The 21,046-nt window shown below is 40.0% G+C and overlaps 1 protein-coding gene across 8 annotated transcripts in view; it reads right to left on the reverse strand.

Moving 5' to 3' along the window:
- Nucleotides 1–20,369, reverse strand: part of PDS5B (PDS5 cohesin associated factor B) — a 185,508-nt gene extending 165,139 nt beyond the window's left edge. For 6 of the 8 annotated variants that reach the window (XM_086329422.1, XM_086329419.1, XM_086329418.1 and 3 more), the window contains exon 1: nucleotides 20,326–20,369. The gene's annotated coding sequence lies outside the window, so the exon portion shown is untranslated. Of the gene's footprint in view, nucleotides 1–19,520; nucleotides 19,726–20,325 lie in introns of those variants that run through there. The other 2 variants (XM_086329421.1, XM_086329415.1) reach the window with 2 other exon arrangements.
- Between the last annotated feature and the right edge of the window lie 677 nt (nucleotides 20,370–21,046).

The following is a 21,046-nucleotide window of genomic DNA, read 5'->3' on the forward strand; positions in this document are numbered from 1 at the left end:
CATCAGAAGAAAAGAGAATTTGGAGATAAATCATCCACAGTGTCCACTCTACAATCAAAACTTTCTAGACATGAAATGTAGCAGGGAAATGTGACCTACTGTCAAGAACGGGAAAAAAGCAATGAATTTTAAAAAACATGAAACAATTTAGAGGAAAGGATTAACAAGCAAAGACTTTAAGCTGCAATAAATTTGTTCAAAGACTTAATGGAAAGCACGGTCACAATAATCTCAATAGATAAATGTAAATAGTTAAAAAATGAAGTACTTGAGGCTGGTGGCCTGGAGGCTCAGAAGTAAAGAATTCACCTGCCAATGCAGGCGACACAGGTTCAAGCCCTGGTCTGGGAAGATTCCACCTGCCAAGGAGCAACTGAGCCCGTGTAGCACATCTACTGAGCCTGTGCTCTAGAGCCCACAGGCAGCAACTGCTGAGCCCGTGTACCACAGCTTCTGAAGCCCACGCACCCTGGAGGCTGTGCTCCACAATAAGCCCACGCACCACCGCTAGAGAGGGGCTCCCACTCGTTGCAACTAGACAAAGTCCAAGTTCAGGAACGAAGACCCAAGCACAGCCAAAAGATATTTTTTAAAAAATGAAATACTTGAACTGAAAAGTACATTATTTTAAAGTGGGTTTAGAGATATCTGCATCCCTGTGATCACTGCAAAATTATTCACAATATCCAAGGCATGGAAATAACCTAAATATCCATCAGTGGATGAATGAATAAAGATGTTGTGTATATATTCAAGAGAACATGAGCCACAAAAAAGGAGATTTTATCATTTTGTACAACAGGGATGAACCTTATGGACATTATGTTAAGTGAAATAAATCAGACAGAAAAATAAATACCGTGTGATCTCACTTTTACATGGAATCTAAAAATTCGAACTCATATAAACAGAGTTGACAGGGTGAGGGGGAGTGAGAAGAAATGGAGAGATTTTTGTCAAAGAGTACAAACTTTCAGTTTCAAGATAAATTGTTCTGGGGCTCTCATGTACAGAATGGTGACTACAGTTAACAATACTGTACTGTGTGCTTGAAAGCTGCTGAGAGTAAATCTTAAATATTCTCACCACACATACAAAGTAATGTTAACTATGTAAGATGACAGATGTGTTAGCCCACCTAACTATGGTAATGACTTAACAATATATACATACGTATCATGCTATATATCTTACACTTATCCAATATTACTTGTCAATTACATCTCAATGAAATTGGAAATTAAGTATTTATAAATATATGGGGGTGGAGAATGGGCTTGACAGCATATTAGAAGCAATATAAAAAAGAGGTAGTGACTGTGAAGACAAATCTGTATAAGTCACTCAACTGGAAGAACTGAGGGGAAAAGACTGAAAAAATCAAAAACAAGAGAGACTCACAGACCCATAGTACATTTTTTTTTTCCTAATAATTTTACTTCCCTTATTTGTCTGTGCTGGGTCTTCGTTGCTGTAAGGGCTACTCTCAGGTTGCAGTACGCAGTCTTCTCATTGTGGTGGCTTCTCTCATTGCCAAGCACAGGCTCTAGGGAACAAGGGCTTCAGCAGTTGCAGTGAGTGAGCTCAGCAGTTGTGGCTCCTGGGCTCTAGACCAAAGGCTCAGCAGTCATGGTGCACGGGCTGAGTTGACCTGAGGTATGTGGGATGTTCCTCAATAAGGGATTGAACCTGTGTCCCCTGCATTGGCAGGAAGATCATCTTACCACTGAGCCAGCAGGGCAGCCCCCCATAGTACTTTTAAGCAAAAGATCAAAAATCTCAAAGAGAAGAGAGAATGAGGCAGAAAAATCATTTTAAATAATGGTCAAAAAACTGGTGAAAAAATCAATTTGCAAATCCAATGAGCTCAACTCTAAGCAGAGTAACAAATGAGAGAAAAAGAAAAAAGAATATCAAACTGTCAAAAATTAAAGATGTAATGGATACCAGAAGACAATTAAAAAAGGATCTTTAAAGCAATTAAAGACTGTCAACCCAGAATCTACATCCAGCAAAAATATTCTCAAAAAATGAGAGTAAATATATATATATATAAACATTTACTAAGAGTAATATAATTTTAAATTATAATTATAAAAATGTAAGAGTAATATATTTACTCTTAATAAATGTATGTATATCTACTCTGAGTGTGTGTGTGTGAACATACATAAGCTGAAGACTTTAATCACTAGACCTAAACATTATGCCGTGTTAAAAGAAAATTCTTCAAGTTGAAAGGAAATGACATCAAATGAAACTTAGATCTATACATATAAAGAAAATCCAAAATAATTATGTAATTAAAAAGACTCTCGTTTCTCTCCCTAAAAAAAGGCAAATGACTAAAGCAAAAATAGCAATGTGTTGAAGCAAAAGTTAACATACCAATAGTACAAAAGTTAAATGTAATTACGTTTTTTAAGGTTCTTTCATTTTACATCAAGTGGAATAATGTTAATAGTAAGTGAACTGTAAAAGCTAATCATGAATACTGGAATCCCTACAGCAGCCACTTATACAAAGCCATACAGCTTAAAAAGCCCAATGGCAATTTATTTTTAAAAATCTGATCAACATAAAAGAACTGTGGGCAGTAAGAGAAGGAAGAGAGGAGACAAACTGATAAAACAGAGTAATATGGAAGACTTTTAACCATATAAATAACATTAAATGTAATGTTACCAAATCCTCCACTCAGAAGCAGAGATTATTAGATATGGTTACTATTAAGGGAGGGAAGGAGGAAGGAAGGAAAGGAATAAATCCATTAAATATATGCTATCTAAAAGAAACATACTTTTAAAAACAAAGACACAATCAGGTTAAACATATAATAATCAAAAATTATACACCATGAATATAAATAGTAAACACAAGGGAAATGGTATGAATAAATCAATTAAGTGAATAAATTAATAAATAAAGCCAACAAAGTTATTGGAAGAAAATAAATCCACAGTTATATTTGCTAATTTTAATAACCCCCCTCTCGCAGCTACTGAAATGATTATAAAGCAATTCATAGGCAATAAATCAGGTGCAGCAAACTACAGGACCGCTACCCATCTCTGTAAATAAAGTTTTATTAGAATGCTGCCACACTCATTTATTTACATATTGCCACGTTACTTTTGCACTACAAGGGCAGGGTAGTTAAAACAGAAACTGTGTAATTCACAAAACCTAAAATATTTCCTATACTGCCCCTTGCAGGATGTTTTCTGACCTCAAATATCAATTATTACTATTTACCAACTTGACTTAATTATATAAGACCATATATCACACCATAAAATAAGTCCACATTTTAAAAGATGAAAATTTTTCAGAGTTTAATCTGTAATTACAACAGAAATACATTAAAAAAAATCAATTACAGGGACTTCCCCAGTGGTCCAGTGGTTAAGGCTCCACACTTCCACTACAGGGAGTGCGGGTTCAATCCCTGGTCGTCAGGAAAGTAAGATCCCACATGCCACACAGCGTGGCCAAAAAAAGAAATCAATTACACAAGCTATTTGGGAAAAACCAAAATATTTGAAAATTAAGCAACACACTTCTAAAAAAATTCATGAGTTAAGGAAATCAGAAAATAGTTTGAACTGATAATGAAAATATATAGAAATGTGTGGAAAATATAACTTTTTAAGTGCTTATTTAAAAAAAGAACTCAAATTTAAACATCTAAGTTTCCGAATTAAATATATAAATTTCTAGCTTAAGGAGCCAGGGGTTAAAAGAATACATTAAGCCAACAGAAGATAAGAGTGAAGGAAACTATCAAGATAGGCACAAGTCAATTAAATTATTGAAACCAAAAGCTGTGGAAAGAAATCAAATTGCTAAACTCATAGCAAGAATGACCAAGGAAAAAGAGCATTAAAAAGGGGTCACAACAGCTCCTACAAAATTTAAAAGGATCACAAGGGAAAATTAAAAACCTTCTGCCAAGAGGGTTGATAACCTAAATGAGATACATATATACCGCCTGTAGAAAAAAAAAGACAGAAAATCCATATAATCATATAACTCAACATTCAAAAAACTAAGATCATTTCATCCGGTCCCATTGCTGCTACTGCTGCTAAGTTGCTGTAGTCGTGTCTGACTCTGTGCGATCCCATAGATGACAGCCCACCAGGCTCCCCCATCCCTGGGATTCTCTAGGCAAGAATACTGGAGTGGGTTGCCATTTCCTTCTCCAATGCATGAAAGTGAAAAGTCAAAGTGAAGTTGCTCAGTTGTGTCCAACTCTTAGCCACCCCATGGACTGCAGCCTACCAGGCTCCTCCATCCATGGGATTTTCCAGGCAAGAGTACCGGTCCCATTACTTCATGGCAAATAGATGGGAAAACAATGCAAACAGTGACGGACTTTATTTTCTTGGACTCCAAAATCACTGCAGATGGTAACTGCAGCCATGAAATTAAGACACTTGCTCCTTGGAAGAAAAGTTATATGACAAACTTAGAAAGCATATTAAAAAGCAGAGACATCACTTTGCTGACAAAGGTCGGTCTAGTCAAAGCTATGGTTTTTTCAGTAGTCGTGTATGGATGTGAGAGATGGACCATAAAGAAGGCTGAGCACCAAAGAACTGATGCCTAACTGTGGTGTTGGAGAAGACTCTTGAGAGTCCCTTGGACAGCAAGGAGATCAAACCATCAATCTTAAAAGAAACCAACCCTGAATATTCATTGAAAGAACTGATGCTGAAGCTGAAGCTCCCAGAACTGACTCAATGGAAAAGACCCTGATGCTGGGAAAGACGGAAGGCAGAAGATGAGAAGAGAGGATGAGATGGTTGGATGGCATCACCAACTCAATGGACACGAGTTTGAGCAAGCTCTGGGAGACGGTGAAGGATAGGGAAGCCAGGTGTGCTGTAGTCCATGGGGTCACAAAGAGTTTGGACACAACTTAGTGACTGAACAACGTAATTATATATTTACCAAAGAAATGAAATCTGTTAAAAAAAATTTCCCCGCCACACAACATAAAACCCCTCCATGCCTACATGGTTACCAAACATTAAAGAAATAACAGTAGTCATATATAAACTATTTCTGAAAACAAAAATTCTTTTAGAAAGCGAAACATGTTATCAAAAGGCATTACAAAAAATGATAATCATAGACCAACATTCCTCCCACACACAGACACCAAAATCCTTAACAAAATATTAACAGATCAAGTTCAGAAACAGATAAAAAGACAATATATTTACGACCAAATAAGATTAACTCAGGAATGCACAACTGGTTTAACTTTCAAAAATAAATAAATACAATTCACCATAATAACAGAATAAAGTCATCTCAGTAAATGAAAAAGGGGAACATCTGACAAAATTCAACACCCATCTATAAAAATTAAAATATCAGTAATCTGGAAATAGAAAGGAACACCCTCAATGTGATTTCTTTTAATCTACAGAAAAACCACTGCTGACATTCTATTTAATGTTAAGATACTGCTTTCCCCTTAAGATGTGGAACAAGACAAGACTGACTATTATTACCCTTTCTCTTCAACACTAAATTGAAAAGGCTAGATACAGCAATAAGGTAAGGCAAAGAAATAAAAAGCTTATAAAGATGGGAGAAAAGGGAGTAAAACTGTCTTATTAGTCACAGATGTGGTTATTTTTGCAGAGAAAATCCTAAAGAAGCCACAAAAAGGCAATTGGAACTTAGTTCAGCATGGTCAAAGTATATGCACACAAGAATTGTTACAACTACTGTATTTCTACATACTAGCAGCAAAAAATAAAATTTAGAAAATAGCATCAAGAAGAAAAATCTTCAGGAATAAATACAACTGCAAGATCTCTATGAAGATCATTAAAATGTTACATGAACAAAATTATATTACATAATAAGTGTATTACCATAACATATTGATACAGAAAAACCTATTTTACTCCACTGATGTAGAGGTCTTGTATATATACATACATGTATATAAAATTTGTTTACAGTACATATCAAAAAAGATGACCCAATAAAAGGAAAGGTAAACAACTGTATTAATCAGCCACTGATGTGTAATAAATTCCAAAACTTTAGCAGTTGAAAATATTTATTCTCTCACACAGTTTCCAAGGGTCAGAAATCCAGAAGCAGCTTAGCTGGTGGGTCTGGCTCAAGGGTTTCTCAGGAGGTTGCAAACTATAGTTGGGTCTACATTCAACTGAAGGCCAGAGGATCTGCTTCCAAGAGAAAGCCTCAGTCCTTGGTCACAAGGATGTTGGGAGACAATATTCCATTTGTCTTTCACATTTCTGCACACTTGCAGCTGAGGATCTCACTGCCCCTTGTTCCCGGCTTTCCAAAGATGTTTATAGATTGGGAAAGATTGGGAAAATAAAGTCTCCTTCAGAGCAAATAGCAGGTATGCTTACTGTGCATTAAAAAATGTCCAGGTGCCCTATGCTCAGAATTCCTTTGTAATGCAAGCTCTGCATGTGCAGCTGTCATCCGATCCTCTTCACATGAAGTGTGATCTGGAGACTGAGGAACTGGTGCAAAAATGCTCACAGCACCCAGGCCACTACAGTAGCTGTGACAATGACCTGTCTTCCGACTCAGACCCAAGATTCGTATGCCTTCTATCAGCATCCATGAAACTGCAGCAGGCTAACCTGTTAACTAGCGAGTAGGGTAAAATTTCAGTGGGCCTCTCTACAACATGGTAGCTGGTTTCTCCTACAGTTAGCAACGAGAGACAGAAAGTGACCAATACACAAGCCGCTGTGCCTTTTATAATCTAATTTCAGAAGGGACTTTAACCATATTCTACAGGTTACACAGACCAACCCTAAAATCATGTGCAAGGTAAATACAAAAGGGTGCAAATACAAGGAGGCAGGGATCAAGGGAAACCATGTTAAAGGCTCACTATCAAATTCAATATTGTTACAGGTCATTTCTCCCTAAATGTAATTCTAGAGCAACACAATCACAATCCCAATCAATATCCCAAAAAGTTTTTTTTCCATAGAAAATTCACAAACTGATTTTAAAATTTATATAGAAACACAAAGGAACTAGATGGCCAAAGAATATTAGAGGATTCACACAATTTGATTTCAAGACTTATGGCAACAGAGATAATAATAATACTAGCATAGGGGGACAATGAGATCAAAGAAACAAAATTGAGTCCAGAAACAGATCCACATGTGTGCACAAGCAATCCTAGACCAAAACACAACAGCAATTCAGTGTAGCAAAACAAAAAAATATTTTCCAACAATGATGTTGAAATTGGATATTTTTTTTAAATGAACCTCAATCCCTACTTCACACAACACACGATAGTTCAAGATGGACCACAGCCCCATCCATAAGACTATGAAATTTCTAAAATAAACAAGGGAAATTAGTTTCATGATTTCTGAGTATGCAAAAGCTTCTTAGAACTCAAATCTATTAAAGAAAAAGAACTGAACTGCATCAAAATTAAAAACTTTAGCTTATCAAAATACACTGGTAAGGAAAAGACAAACTTACAAACTGGGAGAAAACACTCCCAGGACATTGATGCTACAAAAAACTTGCATCAAGACTATATTAAGAATTCTTACACATCAATAATAGAAAGATAACCAATTCTTTTTAATATGCAAAAAACTTAAGAGGTATTCTACAAAATTATTAACAATTGTCAACCATATGAAACATCATTAGCTAGCAAGGAAATCCAAAATAAAACCACAAAATACCATTTCACATCCACTAAATAGCCAAAATTTAAAAGAATGACCATGGGCTTCCCTGGTGCTCAGTGATAATGAATGTGCCTGCCAATGCAGGAGACAGAAGTTTGATCCCTGATCCAGGAAGATCCCACATGCCCTGGAGCAACTAAGCCACGCGCCACCACTGCTGAAGCCTGTGTGCAAGAGCCCTTGCTTCACAGCAAGAGAAGCCGCAGCAATGAAGAGCCTGCGCATCGCAACTGGACAGTATTCCCCACTCGCCGCAATTGGAGAAAAGTCTTCACGCATCAAGGAAGACCCAGCATGAACAAAAATGAATCTAAAAAAAAAAAGATCATTCAAGTACTGGAAAGGATGTGGAGCAACTAGAAAACATAGTCACAGTGAAGAGTATTTAAGAGAAAATTCCAAAAAACTATGCAACAGTTTTTTACATAGTAAAACACACATCTGCTTGTTTTTTAATTTTATTTTTAAACTTTACAATATTGTATTGGTTTTGCCAAATATTGAAATGAATCCGCCATAGGTATACATGTGTTCCCCATCCTGAACCCTCCTCCCTCCTCCCTCCCCCTACCCTCCCTCTGGGTCGTCCCATTGCACCAGCCCCAAGCACCCAGTATCGTGCATTGAACCTGGACTGACGACTCGTTTCATACATGATATTATACATGTTTCAATGTTATTCTCCCAAATCTTCCCACCCTCTCCCTCTCCCACAGAGTCCAAAAAGACTGTTCTATACATCAGTGTCTCTTTTGCTGTCTCGTATACAGGGTTATTGTTACCATCTTTCTAAATTCCATATATATGCGTTAGTATACTGTATTGGTGTTTTTCTTTCTGGCTTACTTCACTCTGTATAATTGGCTCCAGTTTCATCCACCTCATTAGAACTGATTCAAATGTATTCTTTTTAATGGCTGAGTAATACTCCATTGTGTATATGTACCACAGCTTTCTTATCCATTCATCTGCTGATGGACATCTAGGTTGCTTCCATGTCCTGGCTATTATAAACAGTGCTGCGATGAACATTGGGGTACACGTGTCTCTCTCAATTCTGTTATGCCCAGCAGTGGGATTGCTGGATCATAAGGCAGTTCTATTTCCAGTTTTTTAAGGAATCTCCACACTGTTCTCCATAGTGGCCGTACTAGTTTGCATTCCCACCAACAGTGTAAGAGGGTTCCCTTTTCTCCACACCCTCTCCAGCATTTATTGCTTGTAGACTTTTGGATCGCAGCCATTCTGACTGGCGTGAAATGGTACCTCATAGTGGTTTTATTTGCATTTCTCTGATAATGAGTGATGTTGAGCATCTTTTCATGTGTTTGTTAGCCATCTGTATGTCTTCTTTGGAGAAATGTCTATTTAGTTCTTTGGCCCATTTTTTTATTGGGTCATTTATTTTTCTGGAATTGAGCTGTAGGAGTTGCTTGTATATTTTTGAGATTAGTTGTTTGTCAGTTGCTTCATTTGCTATTATTTTCTCCCATTCTGAAGGCTGTCTTTTCACCTTGCTAATAGTTTCCTTTGTTGTGCATTAAACCAACAATTCCAATCCTAGTAATTGACTCAAGAAAAATAAAAACATGTTTGCAAAAAGATCCATACAGGCCTTATTCTTAAAAATGAAAAAACTGAAAATAACTCAAATACCCATCAACAGAAGAAAAAATAAGCTTGACACATTCATCCAATGGCATATTACTCAGCAATAAAAAGGACTCTGACACATCCACCCTCACAGATGCGTCTGGAAATATATGTTAAACAAACAAAGCTAGATACCAGAAAAGAAGACACTGTACGAGGACCAAACAAAATACCTACAATGTTAGAATTCAGAGTTTTTGGGGGAGAGGGGAACTGAATGCAAAGGGTAACCAGTGAACTTTCTGGGATGAGATGAGAATGCTTTATCATCCTTTGGTTACCAGTTACATGAGTACAACTGTCACACCTAAAAGTCACATCTAAAACAACTAAGGTCTGTACATTTTATTGTATTTAATAAATATCTCAATGTAAAAATTAAATTTTTAAATAAATGAGTTCATAGTATTAATTTTCCTTTTTTTTCCTTTGTCCTGGGTTGTCTACATGTAGTGTATGTATACATGTATCAATGGGTTCTCGGTAATTATCTCTCATCATCTATGTGCCAAACACTAGGCTAGGTTCCGTAAGTCCGTAAGTTCATGCCCTCAAGAGGGTAACAATCTAGGGCAAAGAAATACACACCTAGTAACAGTACACAATGCGAGGGTTTCCATTATAAGGGTATACACAGGGGCCTGAGCGAAGACTCAGGCGACAGAAAAGCCTCTTCATTGGGTGGAGAATGACAAGCGCCAACTGTGGACATGTAGACAAGCAGGAACGGACCATCATAAACAGAGAAATACCCCACGCAAAGACACGGACAAAGGGTCGAACTCGACAAGGAGCTAGGAGCAGTCCAGTGTTCTGGGAGCTGGAGAAGCTATGAGGTGCCATCCTAACGCTACGGCCCTTGGGCTATGGAGCCAGTGAAGAGCCACTCGACAGTTTTAAGCAAGGGAATGATGCTTTCAAATTTGCAATTAGAACTATCACTTTGCTAACAGTGTGAATGACAGAAAGCCTAGAAGGGAGTAAAAATGGAAGCAATCTGTCAGAGGACAACTGCAACAAGCAAGTTGTTTCCTTTTAAAAATTCAACCAAGGCACATGGACTGAAGAGAAATTGAAGAATCCCCAAAATGGACAGGAAAATGACTAAAGATTCAGATCAGACAGTTCACAGAGAAAAAAAAATGAAGCTCAAAATGGCCCAAACAAATGAACGGATGCTCAACTTCACTCACAAGAAATGTAAAAAATGAAAGCTACACTGAGGTATCGTTTTTCACCTATTATACTGGCAAAAACCCAAAAAACTGGACTGTATGCTGTAATGACAAGGCTATGGGAAAACAAGTGTTCTCACACATACATTATTGTTTCAACCCCTATGAAGGGCGACAATATCTATCAAAATTGTATCTCATTTATTCTTTAACCCAGCAATTCCACTTCTAGGAAATGAATCTACAGACATGCCTGCATATGCACAAAATAACAGGGGTACAAGGTTGCTCATGCAGTATTTTTATAATAGTAAAAACTAGAAACAATCTTACTATATACATCACTGGGCTAGTTAAATCACAGTTCATAAACAAAATGAACACTGCAGCTGTGGAGAGGGACAGAGCACACATATAGCACTTTATATACTGATACTGAAGGTCTCCAGGGTGTACTGTTAAGTGAGGAAAATAAAAGGCAAAGCAGTTAAAGTTTCCAGCATTAGTGTAAAACGTGTGTTGGGGTAAGAGAAGGAATGGGGTGGGATAAATGTGTTTGTACAGGGCTGTATTTTTTTAAATCCTCAGAAGAATATAAGAAATCAATAATATTGGTAAACTACTGTAGGAGTCTAGGAAATATACAGATGAGGAAGGATACAGGTAAGAGACTTTTTATTGTAAGTCTCTTTTTGCTTTTTTACTTTTGAAGTATTACTGCATATATAGTGTTTAAAAAAAAAAAAAGACTTTGAAACTACTGTATCAGAATCAACAGGATTTGGTAACTCAAATTTGATTTAAGAAGTAAAGGAGATGGAGGGGTCAAGATAACACTCAGATTACTGACTTGATACAAATCTAGTCATTTAACTCTCAAAAAACAAAAATATCCTGTGTTAACCAGATGTTAAAGGAGACAGCAGTGCGGCTCAGCTGGGACATGCACTGGAGGTGCTGTGTCTGATGGTGCATGAGAAAAAGGACAGGAAACTGAAAAGAAAGGTTACGGAAGCCTTGGAAGGAAAAAAAGAAAACATTTTATATGAGCCTAATTTACCGAGGAACTATTTATTCTATACACGCAATTAACCTGGAGAATAAAACTAAAAAGGCAACTAACTCAAAGTGACAGCATGGCCACATAATCACATCCTGCTCTCACAGACACCAGGCTCTCACTACACACTTGTTTATTTCTTGTACTTAGGTAATTTGCCAAGTTCAGAACAGATTAGGAATACCAGTGCTTAGGACTCAGTCCTTTCACTGTTGAGGGTCCAGGCTCAATCCTTGGTCCAGGAACTAAGATCCCACAAGCCTCAAGTCTAAGCAAAAAATAGACAAGTTATCTTTTAAAAAAGAATGCAGGTGTAGCTACCAGAGGCAACCATTTGGGAGCAGCATGAGGCAGCAAAAAAAAAAAAAACATTATGAGGATACTACCAGTATTTCAAAAACCAGCATTCTTCAGGTGGTCTTCACAGAGCCAAAGTCCCATATTTTATCAACTAAGACTTGGCCAGAATGGTCTCTACTTTAGAGAAGTTTTTCAAGGTTCCTATACTCTTAACCAAATCTCCCTTTATCAAATTTCCAATTTCAATAATTTTTATACCTTCCTGAAAGCACTTATTCTACCTCATTTTATAATTATCTTACAATTATAACTGGTATAACTAGTATTTTAAAATATGTCTCTTTCTTCCTACTTGAATAAAGATCTTTTAAATGAAGGAATATCTTTCATCTTTATATCTGAAAACAATTTCTTTGGATAGTATAGCATGTAAATATCCATTCAACAGAAAATTATCCATCTTTGCCTTCTCTAAAGTGATACAAATGGTCTTGCCACAAATAGTCTCTCTGCCCCAAGTTAAAAAGTTTTTAAATTAAATATTACATATTAATCACCAGGGTAAGCATTTGGCCTGATTTATACCTAAAATTAATGAGATAAGGGGTGACTGGAATCGACTGCTAATGGATTCAGGGTTTCTCTTATAAAAGACAAAGAGCAAAAATCGTGGCAATGGTTGCACCTACAAACATATTAGGAAAAAATAAACTGCACACTTTCATCAGGTGAACTGTACGGAATATGAGTCACATCTCAATAAACCTGCTTTTAAAATGAGATATCTGCTATTATTCCCACTTTACAGATTAAGAAACTGAGGCTTGGTGAGATTAGGTAATTTGTCCACAGTGACACAGCTAGCTACTGATGGAGGCAGGATAAAAACCAGTCTAGACTCTTGTCTATATGCTTAACCACCTTGCTCTTCAGCTCTCCTTAGCAAGGGACTTCACTCCTCAAGCACCCTATCAAATAGCTAAATATGTTTCGACTTCAGTTCAAGTCTTCAATGCTAGGGACCTTCCAAACCACAAAGCCCTGACCTAATTGTTAACACCATAAAAGTAGAGGAGAATGAAAAGCAAAAAGCTGAAAAGAAAGGGACCAAAGAGACAGAGGAGGGGAAAAAAGTACTCAAGAGCTATTAGTTCAAAACTTTCCATTCTGAGCCTAAGACTACATGAAACATTACTACTGCTTGACTGCTACCATCAAAGCTGGTGGGCAGGCCTAATTCTCCCAAACTGGGGGTTTCCTGAACTAGTTCGGCCAAAACCAGGATTTTTTGGCAACAGACACATTTAGGACCAGATCATTTTTTGTTGTGGACGGCTGCCCTCCTCATTGTGGGATGTTCAGCAACACCCTTGTCTCTATTCTCTAGATACCAGCAGCACTGCTCTCCCCCTCCTTCCAGACCCTCCCGGTGGGACAACCAAAATGTCTCCAGGCATTGCCAAAGGTCCTGAGGGGAGAGACCAGGGAAGGAAAGGGTGTTCAAAATCACCCTGGTTTGAGAGCCTAGACTAAGGGTACAAATGATAAAGGGCCATCCATTTGATCGGTCGTGCTCAACAATTTGCGACCCCTGTAGCCCACCAGGCTCCTCTGCTCATGGAATTATCCAGACAAAAATACTGGAGCGGGTAAGCCATTCCCTTCTCCATGGGATCTTCCTGATCCAGGAATGGAACCCACGTCTCCTGCCCTGAAGGCAGATTGTTCACCATCTGAGCCACGAGGGAAGCTCCACTTTAAGATAATAGTGTATATAATAATTGAAGATAGATACGAACATTTTTTTAAACTTTACTGAGACATCTTTGACATATAAAAATGTAGATACTGAAGGTATATGGCTTAATCTTTTGATATATGTATGCACATATATATCATGCATATATCACATATATGCATATATGTATATGTGTATATGCATATACATACATATGTCATACATATGTGTATGTATGACATGTATGTATCATTGTGAAAAGATCAAGGTAATTAACATCATCTCTACATGTCACATTTGGGGAGGGTGAGGTGGGGTAGGGGGTAACAGATAAGAGTCTTTTAAACCAATTGCCTCCCAAGCCTAAGAAAAAACTTAATTCATTAAAAAAAAAAAAAAAAGTAAAGCTGGGGTGGGGACAGCATGGGGGATTAAATGGGAACAAAGCCAGGTATTCATGCCAACATCCCAGGTTTCTGCAGTTCAGCACGTAAGGTCCCTGACACTAGCAGAATATCAACTATAAAGAGGTACTACTGAAGATCACAAAATAGATCTAAAGGATGTTAGAAACGAGAACTGTTCCCTTTGACTGAAGGAAAATCAGTTTCCCTTATAGAAAAACCGTCCCTCATCTCTGGAGGAACTGAACTATCAAAGTCAAGGTTGCCACCCCCACCAGGGAAGAGGAACAAATCAAATGACAGCATAAATAAAAAATGAAATGACAGTTGGGGCAAGAGGGGTGAGTGGTGAGAGAGAACAAGCAGACAACAGGAGACAGAGCTGACCCTATATAACATTTACTTGCCCTGACTCTCAAATCTCCATTCCTGCCTTTATATAATGTTCTGTTAAGAACAAGTTAAGGGTTCTCAATAACCTCATGTTAACCTTTGGTTACCGTTCACAGCCCAACACTGTAGCCTCTCCATTCAGGGCATTATTCCCCATGGGTTCTGAAATCTTATTCCTCTTGGCAAATTCCATCTCCCTCAAACCATTTTATGGAGAAAGGGGGGCATCCAGATAATTAACCTACTCAATCTAAAGTATGTGCTGCAAATAACCGCTGCCCAATAAGTGTACGAATTTTATCACCATCCTCATAATCAGCAAAATGCAAACCCGAAACAAGGTTCGGGCATGCAGAGCTGCTCAGTTTTGTCCAACTCTTTGCAACCCTTTGGATTGTAGCCCACTGGGCTCCTTTGTCCTAATGGTTTTTCAGGCAAGAATACTGGAGTGGGTTGCCATTTCCTATTCCAGGAGATCTTCCCCACCCAGGGATCTAACCCACGTCTCCTATGTCTTGTCTCCTGCATTGGAGGTGGATTCTTTACCCACATCAGGGAAGCCCTTTTAAAAACAAGGTACAAACCTCTCAAATTAAATCAGCAAAAAATATAGCTTAATAAAGCCCAATGTTAGCAAACATGTAACAGGCATAGTCATATACTGTTGGTTTGTATAAACAATTACATCCTAAATACCACTCCAAAAAAGTCAGAATATAGTGATATATGCATATAATACTCTAATTATTTTTAAATTATGTTGATCTATATGTGCCAATATGAGAAGAGCTATGTGATATTAACTACAGAAAAAAAGTAAACTGCAGGAAGAAGTAAACAAGATAGTTTTTTATAACAACAACAAGTAAGGTATAATACTTTTCTGTATAAATATTTTGAAAAGTAAACTTTCTGAAAACTGCTAACAATGGATTACCTTTTAGGGGGAAACTGTAAAGTAGCTTTTATTTTTACCTTTGTGTACCATAAGAATTTTATCATATACATGTGTAACTTTTAGCTTAAAATCCACGATTCTTTAAAGTACTTCTTTCCTCCTTCTCAACCTTAACAATTACTCTCACTACCAACTCTCCACACACACACACCCAACTCCCATCCCAATATTTGAAGGCTAACTGAAATTGCCTGATGGAATTTCAACTACTTAGGGATGTATTTTGTAAATACATTTTGGATAAGTATCTGGGACTTTCTTTAAAATCTCTTCACTTACCTCTCTACAACAATCTGAGAGATGAAAGAGAAAAAGAATCCCTACCCTGCCCAGGGAACCACAGACTTGTCTCCTTTTGGGCCGCCTAACCATTCCCGCCTAGAGACAATGCTTGTGGTTATAATGTCTCCTCCTTCGCTCTCCCACATAAAGAAGAGCAACTTCAGCTGCCACTGCAGAGGGAGGAGAGCCTGCCCCTCACAGAATCACTTAACAACAGGGGTCCTACTCTGGTTCTCCTCAGCTCTCACGGCCTTGGTGCAAGTGGCCAACCACCACCCTAAACTTCTACAGAGCAGAGCCTCAGTCTTGTTGGTTGCGTCATCCCTGGTACAATGGATACATGAAGCTTAATATTTGTTCATTAAACTGAATCAGGTCAGAGCACTCTCTGTCAAAGAGAGGAAAGTCAGTAGAGTACTTCTAGATTATGGGCCTTTAACAATGCCTCATATTAGCTTCCTGCTTATCAGTCTTTCCTCCACTCCTCTGAGCTAACTTGTAAACTTTACACTGCTAAACCAAGTATTCTAATAATTGCTTACTACTGATGTGCTCAGTCATGTCCAACTTTTTGCAACCCTATGTTCTGTAGCCTGCCATGATCCTCTGTCCATCGGATTTTCCAGGCAATACTGGAGTGGGTTGCCATTACCTCCTCCCAGGGATCTTTCCCACCCAGGGGTCAAACCCAGGTCTCCTGCACTGGCAGGAGGCTTCTTCACCGCTGAGCCACCTAGAGTTAGGGCACTGTAACTATAATGTATATTTTTAAGTATCTCAGAGTTATGGCTATAAGATTTATTTTTTAAACTAAATTTAACTAATCTGAGCTTAATCTTCATGTTTTTCTCACTGTGTATGATCACCCCTACCAACTGAAACAATTAAAGCAAACTTATCCTTAATTGAACTAATTAGTAAGAAAGGGTTATAAAACCTTTTTCAACTATTGGGGAAAATGATTATAACCAGGTGGTTCATGACAGTGTAGTGTGAGGAAAAGCTGACCTCTACACTCTAAGGAGACAAAATTTTGAACAATTTGGCAGCTTCTTAAATAAGCGTAACAAGTAAATACACTCTCAAAAAAATTACTGGGTTTATTTTTGGACTAAGGATTTTTGGACTTTTTAACATTCCCAAACAGGAATACTAAAAACCAAATACAATTTTCTCCAAACACCTACTGTAATTGGAAGTGACAAATGACTTGTGTAGCAAATTGAGTTTAAAAGTGAAAAAATACACACTCATGTATACATACATCTTACAACAAAATAAAGTTCAACACTAACTTCCAAGTTACTCTGGCTTATAAGTTTAACTAAGAATAAATAAATGCCTTTTGTAAGGCATTTATTTGTCAAGCATTGTAACACAATAAAAAGATCAAGCAACTACAGAAGACAGAGACATGCAAGAGGTTATCTTCTGAGACAATTTAAGTGGACTGAATCCTGGATACAAATTATTAAAACCAGACTCTCAAACAGATGGTTAACCTCCAAACTTTATTTCTTGGTTGAATGAATGAAAAAGGGAGAAGGGAATAGAGAATACTACGCTGTCTGGCAATAAGTGTACATGTTGCTTAAGTCCTGAATAAAACAATACAGGCCATGTGGATGCCTCTAAGCCTCCAAGAGATCTAGAGGCTGTCTCAATTCCATCATAAGAATATGACTGTGACTTTGGATAAATCAATCGAAATACAATCTGAACTTAATTTCTCATGCATATGATGATTGGAGATCTAAGTTTCCTTATAGCCTGCTAACACTAACAAAGGAAATACAAATTTATTCTTTTTTAATACAAATTATACACAGTACTTGTCATCCCAGTCAAACCACCGTGAGCTCTCCTGTTAGTTCTAGGCATCCCTGGTTTAAAAAAAAAAAAAAAAGGAGCACTGAGGAAGACAGGACAATCCTAATCTTCAAGAAAAAGAAGCAGAAAGAACACAATCTCCCAAAATATTCCCCTCTGCACAAAGTTTTGCCCTCTTCACCAGAGCAAGCCCTGTCTATTATAGAGTATCACTTTATTTTAGGCTTAACAAATTATTGACAAAGCCTGATCCGCAAAATGTAACTCTCTGTGACAGTTAAAGATGAAAAATAATTTTTAAATAAATTAAAAATTTAAACTTTTAATCAACAGCTAATTCAATAGAAGTGCTTGTCAAATAACCTTAGTAAAAAACATTCCACGACAATATGAATCATGTTCAACATCACATTACCTCTAATTCTTGAGGTGGGGGGGGGGGGGCGGGGGCATAACCAGACAAGAATGAAAGTGACAGCTGCTGTAAAAAATAAAGTTAATACAAACAGAATCAACCTCAACAAGAAAGGAGAAAATAAGAAAGGGCAACAACAACAACAAAGAAAGGGCACAAAAGTTCTTTACGAAAAAACAAAGGCCAATACAAACACTAGGGCTTCCCTGGTGGCTCAAATGGTAAAGAATCTGCAAACATTACCTTGTCATTTAAAATACATGTTTAAGTAAAACACTGAGGATAATTTTTTTAATGATCAAAAAAGGCCAAAAACAAACAAACAAACTACTCCAGTAATCAAAGAATGTCTAAAGTGCACTCTTCCACATACATTTGTAAATTTATTTTGAAAGAATAATGCTCTAATTCAAGGGGATATTTTTTAGTTAAGTTTTTCAGAATAAATCTACCTCAACATAAAAAGTTCCATGTTGAAACTTTCACCTATAAATCGCTACAAATTTTAACTAAGTTTTCTGCTATCACCAGACGATACCAAATTAATTGTTTCACAAACTGACCTGCATACACCGTAAGAATGCTCATTTTATTGTCCCTAAAACTGCTAACATCTCTGACATACGTACAACCTAAATAAGTGTCCTTTCTAGCCCCCCTTTTTTTCACTTAATACCATTTTTATGTTTTTAACCATTTTATTTGACCACTCCATACGTGAGTAGGATCCTCTGGAGAAGGAAACGGCAACGCACTCCAGTACTCTTGCCTGGAAAACCCCTTTGACAGAGGAGCATGGTAGGCTCCTACAGTCCATGGGGTCGCAAAGAGTCGAACACGACTGAGCGACTTCACTCACTCACTCACATACATGAGTAAGGAAAATGCTCTATCTTGAAACTTCACCTACATGTGTTGAGAACAATGATTACACTGCCATTCAAGTTTTAAATAATTATGACTTATTTACAGCTCGTCTCATATATAAACACACTTGAATTTTTAAAGATTAGGAAAACAGCAGAAGACCCCCAACTCACTCAAGACCGCAGACCCACCGTCTAAAGGCTACATCCAAAGTTTCCGAAATGGTTTACTAAACAGGGTTTATAGGGTCGTTCAGGACAGAACTGCCCATCCATCATTCCATAACACAAGTGTGAGAAGAGCGTTCAAGGCACGTTCTCCAAAATGAGATACAGGGTTCCCTTTGGGGGTTGGCTAAGATGCCTAAAACGTGTGTTAACTGGTTAGGGACCTGCTCTTCCAAACCCTACCCCGAGATTACACAGAACACAAATGGAACGCAGGAAGGGGCAACTCTGAAGACGAGGAGGTGCCGGGATTCAGGGTTCAGATTCATTTGCCTCGAATACCTGGACGGCTGCTGAGCGCAGCTTTAACGCATATACCAAAAGGCAGCCAACAGCTAGAGAACCACACACCAAATCCTTCTCCCGATCAGAAACTTTTCAGGTTGTCACCCAGACAAGAGACGGCACGAACGTCAACTCCTACAGCCGCACAGGGCTGGCACGGGTCGTTCCGACTCGGAGGCTTCCTAAAGGAAACTCACCCCCGGGGAAGGACTCCTTCTCAAACCGGGTCCTCGGGTGCCCCCTGCACCAGCTGCGGGAGGCGCGGCGGGCGCGCTTTATACCTCCGGACGCCGGCAAGTAACTGTACGAAAATGTCACTCGGTCGGCCCACGGTCGCCGCCCGGAGCAGAGGAGCTGCGCGGCGCGGGGGACCCGGCGGCGGGGTCCAGGGCGCCGAGGCCCGCACAGCGCTCGGGGTCCAGCCGGGACCCGCGCTCCCCGCCCCTCGCCCGGAAGGGGGGATGGAAAACCCGCCCGCCCGAGAAGGATTCAACAGGAGCGCCGCGCCGCCCGCCTGCCGCCCGGGAAACAGCCGCCCGCCCGCCGGCCGGCCGGCCGGGCGCGGGGGGGAGGGGAGGGGAGGCGGCGGGGCGCGGGCGACCGGCGCGGACCCCCGGCCGCGCGCAAGGTCACCGCCCCGCCGCCCTCGCCGCCGCTGGCGCCCCGGCCCGGCCAGGGCGGCAAGTTTAATTTCTAGTCGGCGGCGGCTGGAGCCCGCGGCGTGGAGGGAGCGCGCCCGCCCCGGGGCCCTCCCCACCCCCACCGGGCAGCCCCGGCCCACGCCCCCGGCCCGCGCCCCGCTCCTCCCGGCGCCGCCGCCGCCGCCGCCGCGCAGCCGGCGGCTGCAGCCCCCGATGCCGGGAGGCGAGTCGCGGCTGCCAGGCGGGCGCCGCTTTGAGCCCCGCCAAGACACAGCCGCGGCGGCGGGCGCTGAAAAAAATGGAGCGCGGCGACTGGAGAAGAGAGAGGTTTTCTCTTCCCGTTAACTGAATTGTTTCCTACCTCCGGGTTCCCGACTCGCTACTCCTCTCACTCCGCCGCTCTCCGGGATCCGCCGCCGCTGCCGCCGCATCCAATCGCCTCCTCCCCCCCTCCCCTTCCGCAGCCAGCCCGGCCGTTCCTCCTCCTCTCCGCTTCAAAATGGCGCCAAGCGCTCTTCGGCGGCTGCTCCAATCGAACCGCCGCGGACAGCACCCGGGGGCAGGCAGAGCGCCGCGTTGGTGCGCAGCGCCCCCTACCGACCCGCCGGCCCCGCGCGCGCGCACGCGCGCCCCCGCTGGCCCGCCCGCCTCCCCTGTGCCCCGCCCCGCCCCGCCCGGAGCGCGTCCCCGCCGCCGCTCCGCCCCGCCCAGCTCGTCGCGCGCGCACGCAGCCACACGGGCACGCCGCCGCTGCAAGACCCGCAGCTGTCAATGCTTTCTCTGCCTCTTAAGACTTTCTTGACTTTTCCCCAAAACCACACAAATTGTTATATATTTCTAGCTTTATGGATAAAAGTTGGAAATTTTTCAAAACAGTGAAATTCAGTACGAATGTTGTGCTAAGTAAATAAAATTGGGGTTAAGTACTTTGCTCCTTTACTTTTTGAGATGACGTAGTCATCTCAAAATGTCATAAAATAGCTTTTTTATCCACTATGTATGTTATGTCTTTAACCCCACAGCTTCCCCATTTTCAGGTATTGTTTAGGAAGCGGGAGGAGGGAGGAACATAATAATTACAT

Source organism: Bos grunniens, chromosome 12, assembly GCF_055505025.1.
Source record: "Bos grunniens cultivar Pamir isolate PY7600 chromosome 12, Bosgru_T2T1.0, whole genome shotgun sequence".
NCBI lineage: Eukaryota > Metazoa > Chordata > Mammalia > Artiodactyla > Bovidae > Bos > Bos grunniens.